The following is a 13,537-nucleotide window of genomic DNA, read 5'->3' on the forward strand; positions in this document are numbered from 1 at the left end:
GCATATTTTGCCTTGCTAAACTACCAGCACTGCATTTTATCTCAAAGTGTATTCTTATTAACAGCCAGACATCTATTTCCTGAGTTGCATGCACTTCATTGTCCTGGCTGGCTTAGCCTTCAGACCAAAGACAGGTATTGTTGAAGAATGACCTCATTTTAGTGGAACGAATGAGTCTCTTCTTTACGGAAGATCAAGGTTCTACAGTCCTTCTCTTGTTTTATTCTTACCATCAATAGGATGTTCCTTCCCAACTTTCCATGTAGCATTTCCATCCTTCTAGCTTCAAGACAGCTTAACTTTAGAAATATGAACACATAATTCCTTAAGAAATTTTCTACCGCTGAGTTTTTCTTTAATGACCATTTGTCATCTTATCCTTTTCTTCTTAATGTGAGAAAAGAGAACTGAAGATGAGGGTAGGGGCCAGAGGAAGAGAAATGAAACTTAGTTGTGGATGCTGTGAGGGCTCCCAGGGTATTTCAAAGGTATTTATAAAAAAGAAAAGCCATAGGTATAATGCTGAAAACATAATTGTATTTGGAATGTTCTATTTTCCTTAGGAATTATGATGTTTAAGGCTAAGACGGACAAAGAGTCTGAGAGAGAACTTTGACATTGAAATTTTTGGTCCTACCAACATAGATCTAATATTTGCATCAATTAGTAATCTCAAAATTTGATAAAATATTAAGTCTTATCATTTTAAATCTGGGATTTCAGGATATCTAAATTATTCTATGCATTTCCCAGAGTTTTTAATGGCATATTTTTATGTTCAAAAATACTAAGTATACTTTAATATAATTATTCTACTTTATTCAATGCCATTAATTTTAAGGCACTTTTCTCATGTATTATTTCTGAAAATGCAGTGATAATTGTACCAGCTCAGCAGACCCTTGCTTTATGAGGTAAAGGTGTTATGGATTGTTGTAGGGGGAAGTTTTCCTGTGTCCTGCCTGGTCCTGCAAACACTCGATCCTAAGTAAACACACAGAGGCTTGTATTAATTACAAACTGTATGGCCTATGGCTCAAGCTCATTATTAACTAGCTCTTACAACTAAGCTCAACCCATTTCTATTAAGCTATGTTTTGCCATGTGGCTTCTTAGCATTACCTGTTCTCTCACATCCTGCTTCTCCTGGCAGGGCTCGCAGTGTCTGTTCTGACTCCACCCTTCTTCATCTCCATCTTCTGTTTGAATGTACCACCTAACCTTATTCTGCCTTGCCATTGGCCAAACAGCTTTATTTATCAACCAATAAGAGCAAAACATATTCACAGCATACAGAAAGACATCCCACAGAAGATTGTGATCACTCGTCATGGATATATTGAAGATTTATGCATGGCATTAAAGACTCACAAATCAAGCAATTTTTTAGCCATTTTATTATCATAATTAGAAAGACTATTTGATCATCTGCATAATACTGATGGGATGAAAGTTTAATAATATACTTATGTTATTTGTGAAAAGAAGGTGTTTTTCTTGAGTATATAATTAAAAAACAGGTGTACTTTAAAACTTTAATATTTTTCTTTGTCATATTTTATTTTTTATTAGTCAAATAGTTCTGTCAGATATTTTGAAATGAATCATGAGAGCAATAACTTTTGTTAGCTTTCTTTTAGCTCCTTTTCCTGCTTCCATTACTATCAGAATACAAGGCCAAAACAACAACAACAACAAACCAAAAAAAACAAGGCCAGGGATTTTATTTTACCTATGTTTTATCTAGGTTGCCTATGTTAATATTCCCCAAGTTTTACAGAATTCTGCTCTAATTCTCTATACAAAAAGAAATATTGTCAGTTCCTAGGAGCTTCCACAATGGTACAGAAAATAGTATTTGTAGAAAACATAATGGATCCTGTATAGAATAACATAAATTCATATTATTATTAACTGTAATATTAGCACCATGTAAAGTGCTAATAGTAAGAAATCTATAGCATTACATTTACTGAATTTTTTCCCCTTTGAAAACATGTTGATTCCAAAAACAAATCCATAAGATTTGGGTCTTTTATTTACTTAAGGACTCATTCCACAAAGTTGAGTAAGCTGATGGTGAAAAATATTTAGATGTTGCAAATGAAGCAAGCGGCAAGTTAGATAATACAGCTGAGCCATGGGTGTCTAGTATGAGAAGCAAGAAGAGACAGGCAAGAAGCAACTGACATAGGAAATATGTGCCAATTATGTTACAAAGAAAGAAAAAAGTCAAGTGATTAAAATAAATGCTTTGGTGGTTGTAATCATAGAAATTATTTGAGCCAGTTGATATGTCTGCTACAAACAAGTGACAAGGGGGACCACCCTTCAAAATGGAGAAAGGAACTTTTCACGTAAACCTTGAGAAAAGATCATTAGCTCATCCTTGAAGCATGAGAGAAGGCTTGCATGTCTGGCATGAACTGTATGTGTTTAGTACAGTAAGGAAATCAGGTTAGGTCAGCTATCTCAATGACAATAGAGGGGAGGGGTGTAGGTTTAGTGCTGGTTAGAATAAGTAGTAACTAGAACTTGACTCAGAGATGACATCATAGAACTTGCTTTGTTAGATTATGCTTTCCGCTACACAAAGAAGAGAAGGAGACAGAGTTCAAGGGTCATTGAAGTCTCTGGGGAGAAGGTTGTGTTGGTTTGAAAAGAATGATAATGGTGAGACAGGATCAGGATGGAACAGACTTTTAAATCTTTTATTTATTTTTTAATTAATTAATAATTCTTCTCTCATATATTACATCAGAATGCAGTTTTTTCCCTCCAGATCCACTCCTACTCCGTTTCCCTTCAGAAAAGAGCAGGCTTCCCAGGGATATCAACCGAACATGGCATAACAGTTTTCAGTAAGACTAGGTACGAACACTCATATCAAAGCTGGACAAGAGAGCACTGCAGGAGGAAAAGGGTCCCAAAAGCAGATGAAAGAATCAGAGACAGCTCCAGCTCCCACTGTTAGGAGTCTCACAAGAACACTAAGCTACACAACGGTAAGACATAGGCAGAGGGCTTAGGTCAGACCCACACAGGCTCCCTGATTGTTGCTTCAGTTTCTCTGAGCCCCTATGAGCCTTGGTTAATTGATTCTGTGGGCTATGTTCTTGTGGTGTCCTTGACCTCTCTGGCTTTTATAATCCTTCCTCCCCCTCTTCTGAAGCTTTGCTTAATGTTTGGCTCTATGTCTCTGTATCTGCTCCTATTAGTTGTTAGATGAAACCACTCTGATGACGATTATGCTAGTCTCTGGTCTATGAGTATAGCAGAATATCATTAGGAATCATTTCATTAACTTTTTTTTCTTGCCTGTCCTGATTGGTTCAATCTTAGGTCTCTGGGCTATCCAGCATCTGGTTCCTGGTCATCCAGGCATTGTCAGTCATGGGCTCCCTCTAGGGGAGTGGGTCAAAGTTGGAGCAGTCATTGGTTGGCCACTCCCACAAGTTCTGTGCCACTTTTACTCCAGCACATCTTGCAGGCAGAACAAATTGTACCTCAAAAGTTTTGTGGCTGTGTTGGCATCCCAGTCTTTCCACTGGAAGCCTTGCCTGGTTACAGAAGAGGAACGGTTTTAAGTAGATTTTCTGCAATAATGAAATCTAAGCTGCTCAGTACATAGGAAGATGGAGCATGAAGTGAAGTGCCTGTCCTTAGTTTTTAGAAGTAAATGTGGATATTCTAAACAGCAGAACTCTTTGTTTATGTTGTTTAGGAATGGATGCATTCCACCTTGGAATGCCTCTCATTGGCTTGCACATGTTCTAATTCACCACAGTACATGCCACCAAGTGATTGTGTTTGATCCTGTAATATGTTTTGTCACAATAATACCTTTGAACTTATGTTTCAGAACATCAAATACCATTGTCCCTCTTACTCATTTTTTAGGTATACTGTATCTGGAACTCATAGAAGCTAAGTCAGCATTCTTTGTGGGTTATTTAAAACAATGCATTTAGGAACATTAAGAACATTCTAAGTATTGGTAAATATACAGCAATTATTTTTTGCTATTTCTACCAATTTAAACCATTGCAAAAGCAAAAGGAGGAGGAATTGGCCCATGGAGACTCATTTGTGTTTTATTCCTGAAAAAATCCTCTGTGTTTTTAGCAGAGAGCTCCTGTTCAATTGTACCTTAAACCTTTACATGATTGAGAAGAATTTCAACTGACAGTCATGTTCCTGGTTATGAATATTCTATTAGGTTAGCAAAGGGAAGAAATTGTAACACAGCTCCTCCTCACTGCACTCATCTCACTCTGTGAGAAATTTTGTAAAAAATCCGAAGTTTCTAGAAAAGAAGAGAGGTACTGATAGCAAATGGTAAGCCATCTTCCAGAATAAAAGTATGGCACTAGAATTCATGATGTACTGGTGTGCTACTTGATCCATCAGAGCTCATGAGTTTTCCTCCTAAGTTTATCCTGTGTGGAGCCTAATACATGCCAGCTTTGACATGATTTGTAGAAGCTGGAGCCAGCACAAGCAATAGACATACTAATTAGGCAACGGTGCAACTTTGGATTTTCAATGAAAACTTGTTTGTGGCACCAGAAGGCACATTTCAGGTTGTCTTGGCTCTTGTTGGAGTTACAGAGGAAAGAAAATGTAAGAGGAGCTCGAAGAAAAGGCATGCAGATGTTATGACACCGGAAAGCTTCACGTCATGAGAGTCTGTAATACAGAACTGAATGCAGTTGTTTGAAGGTATTACTGTTCCTATTAACTCGAGTGAGTTACACCAGGTCCTAATGTACTGATGATGGTTTGGGGGTTTGGGGAGTTAGGTACTGCAAGTTTGTTATTGCTCCTTTGTATTATCATTCATGTTCATATTCATATTCATATTCTCTCTCTCTCTCTCTCTCTCTCTCTCTCTCTCTCTCTCTCTCTCATCTCCATCTCTCTTATTGTCTACCTAGAGCAAAATACTACCATAGGATCAGCTTAGTGCTTAAAATATTTCTCTTGATTTCTCTTAGAACTTAGAGATCACCCAAATAGAGAACCAAGAAAGCAGATCAGTGTGAGAGCTCACCTCTTTTATGCCCTTCACAGAATAGGAGGGAGTAAGAGCATTATGGGAAAAATCAATCTGGAAATGCTTCCAGACTGTGAGTGGTACTGTATAAATACATGCACATGGGCACAGTTTTCAGCTGTGGTGTGTCTGGACTTAGGGAAAACATCTACTAGGTAGACTGTACATTGAGATGAGGTGATGCAAACCCAAGAATATAAAGTTTTAGAAATGCCTACATAAAATATTGAAGCAAAAGATCTCAAGCAATTTCTTTGCTGTGTAAAGTATGTACATGTGAGTTTTGTAGACGTTTTAAGTTCAGTTCATTTTTCATTTATGTTGTCAAAAACCTCTTTTATAATTTGGATCTGAAAGTTCAGTGCTAAAATCAACACTATGCCTTGAAATAAGTTAAATATGAAGTATATACCAAAATTTTGTTAAGTTTTAGAGTGACTGAACCAAATGAAATTTGAGGCTGGGAGATTTTGCATCAATATTTAATTTGGGTCTCACTATAAATCTGTTTGCTGTGTACCTCAGCAGATAGGTGCCAAAAAGTTTGGAAATAAATTAACCTGAGCAACTGAAAAATGCAGGAAGAAGGGTCTCTTATATGTTTCTGAGTATGAGGTGTAATTTATGTCTCAAAGTAGATCTCTGCTCACATCACATGTAGGTATGCTGAGGGCTTTCTTTCTTTTGTAAGGAGAATATTGTAGAAAAAGATTAAAAGTTAGTGGAAAGATATTACTTATATTTTAGGTAAGGGCAAACGTAATTAGTGACTATATGCTCAAAAAAAAAGGCATCTAGGCAGGGATCCCATGCCATCTTGGAATAGGGCTTTAACTTGTTATGTGGAGCCAAGGGGAAGGACAAAATCCATCCAGATAACAGTTCACATTGTAAGACACCCAATAAATCTAGCATTAGCAAATAAGTTACTTAAATAAAAAATAAGCTTCCAGAGACTGAAACTATTCAAATTCACCAAGATTTCGAGGTGCATGTCAAAGATGATTAGGAACACTCTTTCATGTGAAAATCAGGGCAGTGTCTCTATGGCTTGAGAACTGATGTGCATGGGCTTGGAACTCCATCTATAATGAGAATAATGGCATTTCCTGAAAGAATGAGATCTCATGGGGACCTGAAGAACTCATCCTGCTGCTCCTGTCTTTCTGCAGGCAACAGAAAGTGATTGGCAGAATTCCTTCAATAGCTTCAGAGAAGGAAATAATCTTGGGTGTGGCTACAGAGAACCCCAGACTTAGAGGTAATAGTTGCTGAGCTTTTTTCTGCTCTCATCTTAAGTAACTGCACTTGACCTATTTAGTGACCTTTACATATTAAAGGACATATGAGGCATGCTTCACAAGCACAGACTTCAGGTTAGAAGGTTCTGTGGGAATAGCACCTACCAATCCGAAGAGGTAGCTAGTGAGATTATGAGACCCATCAGATGATCCAGACCTTTGGATGGTTAAAGACAGGCTGGGATTTTGGATGTTTTTAGATAGATAAGTACCTATGCTTTAAAATCACTCATGAAGATAAAATTCAACTTACCCCCCAAATAACTCTGTTTGTGGCAAAAAGGACCCCTGGGGGAGTCAATGCTGAGAAAGACAGCCTGTGATCCTCTACAGTTCCTCAGCATTCGAGAACAGAGTGCTGGGCTGAGCCATAAAGAAAATGTGGCAGACTAAAGTGCTGCTATACTGCTTAGAATAATGTGCTGAAATGAGTGTGTTGTTGTTGCAGGGCTTGGGTTTAGCAAGAGGAATATCAAAGAAGGCATTTTGAGAAGATGGCACTGTCAGTAAAAGATCTGAGTTTAGACCCCTAGCTCCCATATAAAGTCTGGGTGTGATGGCGTCATATCTGCAAGCCCAGAACTTCCGAGATGGAGACAGGTGGATCCCAGGAGCTAACTGCCGAGCCCATTTAGATGAATCAGTAAACTTGGGTTCAGAGACGGTATCTCAAAAAATAAAGTGGAGAGTGACCAAGGAAGATACTGATATTGAATGCTTGCATCTATGCCAGAACATAGACAAGCATGTACACCTGCATGCAAGTGCACACACACAAGAACACTTTCACATACTTACAGAGTGTAACGTTCATGCTCACCATTCATAGCTTCTTCTCCCTGCTGGACATAAAGCAGAGCAAAGGGAGAGACAGTGGGAGCAGAAAAATGCCCTGAACAATCCAGAGAGGACTGATGATATTAAATCCAGTTATGACTTCAGAGCAAAACAATGAGAATCATCTTAGAAGCAGATACATTAGCAATGATGAGGGGATGTGGGGTTCGGGGAGAATGTGGTTAGCTTCTGCATTTCTGGAGCCACATGGGGTTGAACATAATGTTGCCTGGTCACATCACATACAGATCATCATTGAAAATCAGAAAGGAAAAAATAAAGAGCCAAAAGGGAGCAGAAGAAAAGACTATAGTGCAAACTAAAGAGAGCAAATCCTTGTGCTTCAGCACAAACAGATCACACAGAAAACTGTTTCATCTTTCCGGCCCTTGGTAATGTTGGGATTTCACAAAGAACAACTACATGCCAAACAGTGTCAGAGTTCATGCCTGTGTGTCATATTGGAATTAGTCTAGCCAAAGTGACAATTTAAAGAGTACCTTTTTCACTTTTGAAACACTTTAGGCTTGTATAAATTTGTTAAGTGAGAATTTCATAAACTTTTTATCCCTAACACTAACATATTACATCTCTATATTATATCAATAATACAATATAGAAATAAAATGCAATTGGAACAATAAATGTGTCTAAGTACAAACTTCAACGGTAAGAGCATGACAATAACTTGTATTTTTAAACCCAATCCAGATGTAGCACATAACTCCATTCTGTCCATGCGTTTCTCACATCGGTCCTCACCTCTCTGTTATTCTTACTTTCAGGTCCTGTGCTCATTTGAGGAGTGCTATTAGGATATTTGAAGAATTTCCCACGATTTAATTTTGCTGGCCCTTTCACGTGATGTAGTGGGCATGGCATAACAGAACAGTGCTCTCCTCAAGTTGCCACAACAGCAGAAGCATGGTCCATGTTACTGCTCAGTGAGGCGGCATCTTGCTCATTTTTTCTACATTTGTTAAAATTATTATGTCAATTCCCTATTTATTTCGACATGTATAGATTCACATATATTGATTCAACGGTTTCTATTATAAACCAGTCCTGCCATTATTGATTTATTTTTGTTCATATTGTTGCAGCTTTGACATTGAGAGATCACTCAGGTTGGCCCCTCCAGAAGCTTAATATATCCCATCTTATTATTTTAAGTAGTTTTTATTTTTTACAACAACGCCATCGTGTATTCTCCCTGCCCCCACTTGTGGCCTCCATTTCCCCAGAATTTCAAAGAATCTTAAAATCACAGAGATTTTTTAGCTAGATCACTCACTTAGGTGTCAAAGGTTGATAGCAACAAAGGGAAAGAGCAATACTCTGTTCCTGTTCCTGTGTTTGAAAGTTTGTAGAGAAGTCATTTTCTCAGCACCTCAGTTTGAACAGTTAATTTATGGTTGTCATTTGCCTGAAACTCTGAATAAGTGTGAGTATAGAAAAAAATATTCTCGTTAAGGAGCTCAACATTTGCTGTTTATAAAAATACACAGGTAAATACAAAAGGTAATTAGTGTTTATCGATGTTGTCTGAAGAAGCTCAGGACGTTGGCTTCAAATAAAATCTCTGCCCTCGAGTTGCTGAGTGTCCATAGATGAGAAGCATCACAGCCATATAGTCAGGTCACATACAAGCTGGTGAAAACGTGAGTGTATAGTGATTCTTTTTCCGTTTTATATGTGGGAAGTAAACAGGCATGTCCATGCAGACATAGTCAATGGATTTTTTCCTTTGGACCATTATGGCCCAGTGAATGTGACTGTGTAGACTGCACAGAAAGAAATTACTTAGAAAGAAATTCCACAGCTATGTCTTGGTTCACTTTTTAATTGATCCAGGATAAACTGATGATGTTCCTAACAAATGTATTTGAAAAACTCAGTAGCGTTAGCATCTGGCCTACATGCCATTTCCAGTTTAGTTAGCACTATGTGTCTCTAGTAATTGGTATAAAAGAAGTGAATACCAGAATCCTAGTAATAGAAATAACCATAGATTTGGATAAAAACAAATTTCAGGAATCTTATTGAAAAGCCATTTACCCAATATATACCCACTAAATTTCCTCTTCCTCTTCTGAACAAAGTATTGTATGGTTTGTTTGTTGCTTGGTTTTGAACTTTCTGGTGGTTGATGTGTTTTGTCCTATATGTTCATTTCCAGCTTATCTTAACTTTAAAGTTGTGCTTTGGGTTTAGAAGTTCTAAAGGCCAAGTATAGCCTCATTCTCTAATGACTTAGAATCATGATAGATATTTAGATATAACTGATTTTAGTAGGGCATTGTAAAAAAAAAAACCCACAACCAAAACAAAATAAAAAAATTAAGACATGAGGTTACTTTTGTGGTCATTCGTCTAGCTTCTGATAATAGGTACTGTAAAGCAGTGAAAGAGAGGGCTAGTTGGAAATTAATGTAGCACCCATATTGGATTTTTAACAACTTAATACATTTTAGGAACTGATCCATCTGAAAGGCATTATGGCTTGCTGAGAAAAGCTGTACACTGGGAACCAGAAAAAGTGGGCTGCATTCCCAGCTCTACATCTGACTCACTCTTTGTCCTTGGGCAAGTCACTTAGCCTCTCTCTGTGCTACTTCCTGCCTGGTAAAATAAGTCGAATAATGCATAAAGACTCCCACCTCAACAAGATGTGCTGTGGCTGCATTCTGTCTGTAACTACTGAAGTGATCTTTTTCTGCAATGTTGACTCACGACAGGTATTTTTAACAGCATCTAGCTGGAATAAAACTTGCAATAAGAATATGAATTCATAATTAATCTCAGAAAATCCCTTGGTTCTTTAATTTACACCAGATTTCATGCTAGCTCATATATCTGACAGTGTACTGTGATGGTTAATCTTCATCAGCAATCTTGATTGCACCTGGAATCACTTAAGACATACCTCTGGTGGGTGTGTGAGGGCATTTCCAGGAAACATTACTGAGATGAGAAGATCTGCTTTCAGAACTGGAAGAACTTTCAGGCACTGATATGAAGTCTGAGGAAATGAAGTACTGTCTGCTGCCTTGGCTCTTGCTGATGCGTCTGTCTTGGCTACTGCAGCCATCCATTCACTGTGGTGACACGTCAGCTTCTTCAAGTTCCAATATGGAATGCAAACCTGAGAGTCTCCAGGAATTTTTAGGCTTTTAGCATCCTGCTTAATGAATGAAGTAGCTGTTATCTCGTCTCTCCAGTGTATGTAAGGTTACTGTTTGAATACCCAGGCCTTCTTGGATGTAAGCCACGCGATCACCCCACTTCTCCCCACCCCCATCTAGAGAAACATGCCTAATGCATGTGCTAGTAGCTTGGAGGAGGCCTTTCAGGTTGGGTGGGGATGAGACTCTACTGACTGAGCACATCTCAGTATCAGTTACAGAAGACACAGCAGAACTGGTTAGAGGACCCGAAGAAGGGCTTTTGAGAAACAGAGATTCAATCAGAGAAAAATAAGGGCTGGAGAGATGGCCCAGCCGTTAAAGGCTAAGCTCCTAACCAAAAATATAAGAAAAATCAGATGATGTTAGCTATTAGTACTTTTCAAAAACATTTTTGTTAAATTTAGACAGTGGGGAATCAATGTCAGGTGGGAGACTGGAGGGGCATGGAGGAGGATACCTTGTTCTAAAACATCATCCTAGGTTCTGCCACCAAAAATTCTTTATTTCTCTTTCTTACTTTGTTGCCTCTTTTTACATTTCTCCAGTTTTTGATAAATGTGTATTGTAGTTTCTATTTTCAGTCATCTCATCTTTTGTAATCATGGGTAATCATGAATTACAAATTATTATTGATTGATATCTCTCAACTATCCTCTCATATTAAACAGTCCTCACTCCGTACTTCTATCATCTACACCTTTGGAAACTATTCTGTCGTTATTACGATATTTGATATTATAATTTGTCTTAATTCTTTAAAAATGTTAAATATATTATTATTTTTAACTAAAATATAAATAAATCACTTCTCCCTTCTGTTTCTTCCCTCTCATATTTTCCCTTACTACAAAATTCATGACTTCTTTTTTTTATTACTCACACACACACACATATTATACACAAACACATGTTTATGTATATGTAAACACATAGCCTCTAAAGCTAGTGTTGCCTTTACGTATATGATTTCAGGACTGACCATTTGAGATTGGATAAGCAACTAGGGAACACTTCCCTGGGAAGAACTAATTGCCCCTCTTTCAACAGTCCTTAGTTGTCTATAGTTTTTTGGCTAGGGCTGGGGTCCCAAGAGATTTCCCTCTTCCACAACAGCATGTTTATTGGTGGTAGAGGACCACATAAATGAAACAATTAAGAAGAAATAAAGATTTGTGACGTTCTCTAACAGCAGGACTTTCCAGACTCTATGTCATATTTAGAGGCTAGATTGGGTTGGATAATCTCCAGTGTTTGTAATTTAATAACTGTAATCTGAGGTGTTGGCATATATAACACTGGCACTCACACAGATGCTACGAGGTTGGAAAGACACTCCCTTCAAGTGCTTTGCAGCTCCCATTTTCCTTCATTGTGATGTGCCACTGGGAAGGAAATGACTGCAGTTATTAGGATGATGACCTGTAACCACCTACTTTATTTCTTGAAGTATCAACTCCTCATACTGATAAAATGAGAATAAAGAAAAGATTATTCTATGATGCTTTTGAGGTCTTTAGAAAATGCATGTGGGATGGATCCTTAGAAATCAGTAAGTCAGCTCTTGGATTTGGCATGTTTCTGTGACCTATGACCTGCATGATCAGGACACCATCGTGTATGGAAGCTTATTACTCAGTTATAATGTCTGCTGTAGAACTAGCATTCTGTTATGCAGTATTGGGTGAAAAAACACATGAGATTGGCATTCATTCTACACGTGGAGAAACAATGTCATTTATGTCATTTAGTCAATGTTTATTTGGGGTTTGGTTTGTTGTTTAATATGTCACCAAATAGTTTAGTGAAAGTGAAAGACACTATGCCACTATGAGAGGAAAAAGGTGTGGAGTTTCGTAGGTAGGGAAGTAGAAGGATCTGGAAAGAGATGGGGGAGGGGAACTATGATTAAAATATATTTTACAGATTTTCAATAAAACATATAAAGTACTCAAAAAGTGACCTATTTTTTTAAATTGGGTTATCAATTGTCCAATAAACAAAATAAGACCATTTTTTCCCACGGACAAAGGTTATTTAATAACTCTAGTGTTTCTTCATCAGAGGATCAATTTCGGTTTTCCTTCTTTGACATAATGAGTGAAAAGCACATAGGATATTCAGAAACTTAAACTTGAGTTGATCCCAGAAAGCTGCAAAAAACATTCACTGGGACTGAAGTTCAAAGATTAAGTTTTGAATTCAATTAGTCTATATTCAAATCCAGGCTTCATAATTTGCCTCTGCTTAAGACCTACAGAATCCCTCAGGACCTCTGTGAATGTTTTTTTTTTTTTTCTTTTGCAGAAAGCTTAAAAGGTATTTTGAGTGTAGAGTAGTGATACATAACCTGTAATTCAAAACCTTCCTTAATACATGCTTTGCATTATTATAATTGCATTACTATACACATAATTTAGGGTTCCAATGCCTCAGTTTTGCTTGTGCTGCCTTCATTAGTGCTCATAATTCAATGACATCGCAGGTAGCTGCACAGAGCATTCTAAAGTCCATGCAGTGCACAATGAACTAAGGCAGAGAGAAGAGAGGAAAGAGTAACATCCAGACATTATTCTGGGTATCAACATTTTGCCCTAATCTGGGATCATATTTGCCCACAGGAGCCTTTTTCTATTTTATGCTTTAAAAATCCCTGTAGACAACTGTTTCCCCGGGTAGAGACCATCTCATAAGGAGAGTTTCAGGTGCAGTTAGTGAAGAGCAGGGGTGTCAATTTCCAATAAAGGACCCAACACTTCATTACATACGAATACCAGATGAAAATATGGATGTACTGGAGGTGTCCTGCAAACCAGTAAATCAATGTTGGCATTTCAAAGTCAGCTCAAGAACCAAAGGCTTATGAAGCTCAGAGCATGGCAGAGTACTCGCATTGCATATGTGTGCCTATACTCCTGAAAGGATCCACAGTGGATGTGTACTGATCTATGAATGGCTTTCTAAACCCGATAGTACTAAAGAATGGGAGGTTTCTTTGCTTTTATATGCAAAATTATGATTATTTATGTATTTATTTTTTACTAATAAAGGGTTTTCATATTTTTTTGTAAATATGCAGGTAGGAGGAAAGAAGAGCCTCTTTTGTATCTTTGTGCTATATGAATACTATTGTTCTTTAAAAGTTCTGGTTTTCCAGG

General features: G+C 37.7%; 1 long non-coding RNA gene across 1 annotated transcript; it reads left to right on the forward strand.

The window, feature by feature from the left end:
* Positions 1 to 2,048: 2,048 nt before the first annotated feature.
* Positions 2,049 to 6,858, forward strand: LOC131901717 (uncharacterized). The gene is made up of 3 exons (XR_009376851.1): positions 2,049 to 2,673; positions 6,229 to 6,317; positions 6,806 to 6,858. It is a non-coding gene; the product is annotated as an uncharacterized LOC131901717 (long non-coding RNA).
* The last annotated feature ends 6,679 nt before the right edge of the window (positions 6,859 to 13,537 follow it).

Source organism: Peromyscus eremicus, unplaced genomic scaffold (assembly GCF_949786415.1).
Source record: "Peromyscus eremicus unplaced genomic scaffold, PerEre_H2_v1 PerEre#2#unplaced_230, whole genome shotgun sequence".
NCBI lineage: Eukaryota > Metazoa > Chordata > Mammalia > Rodentia > Cricetidae > Peromyscus > Peromyscus eremicus.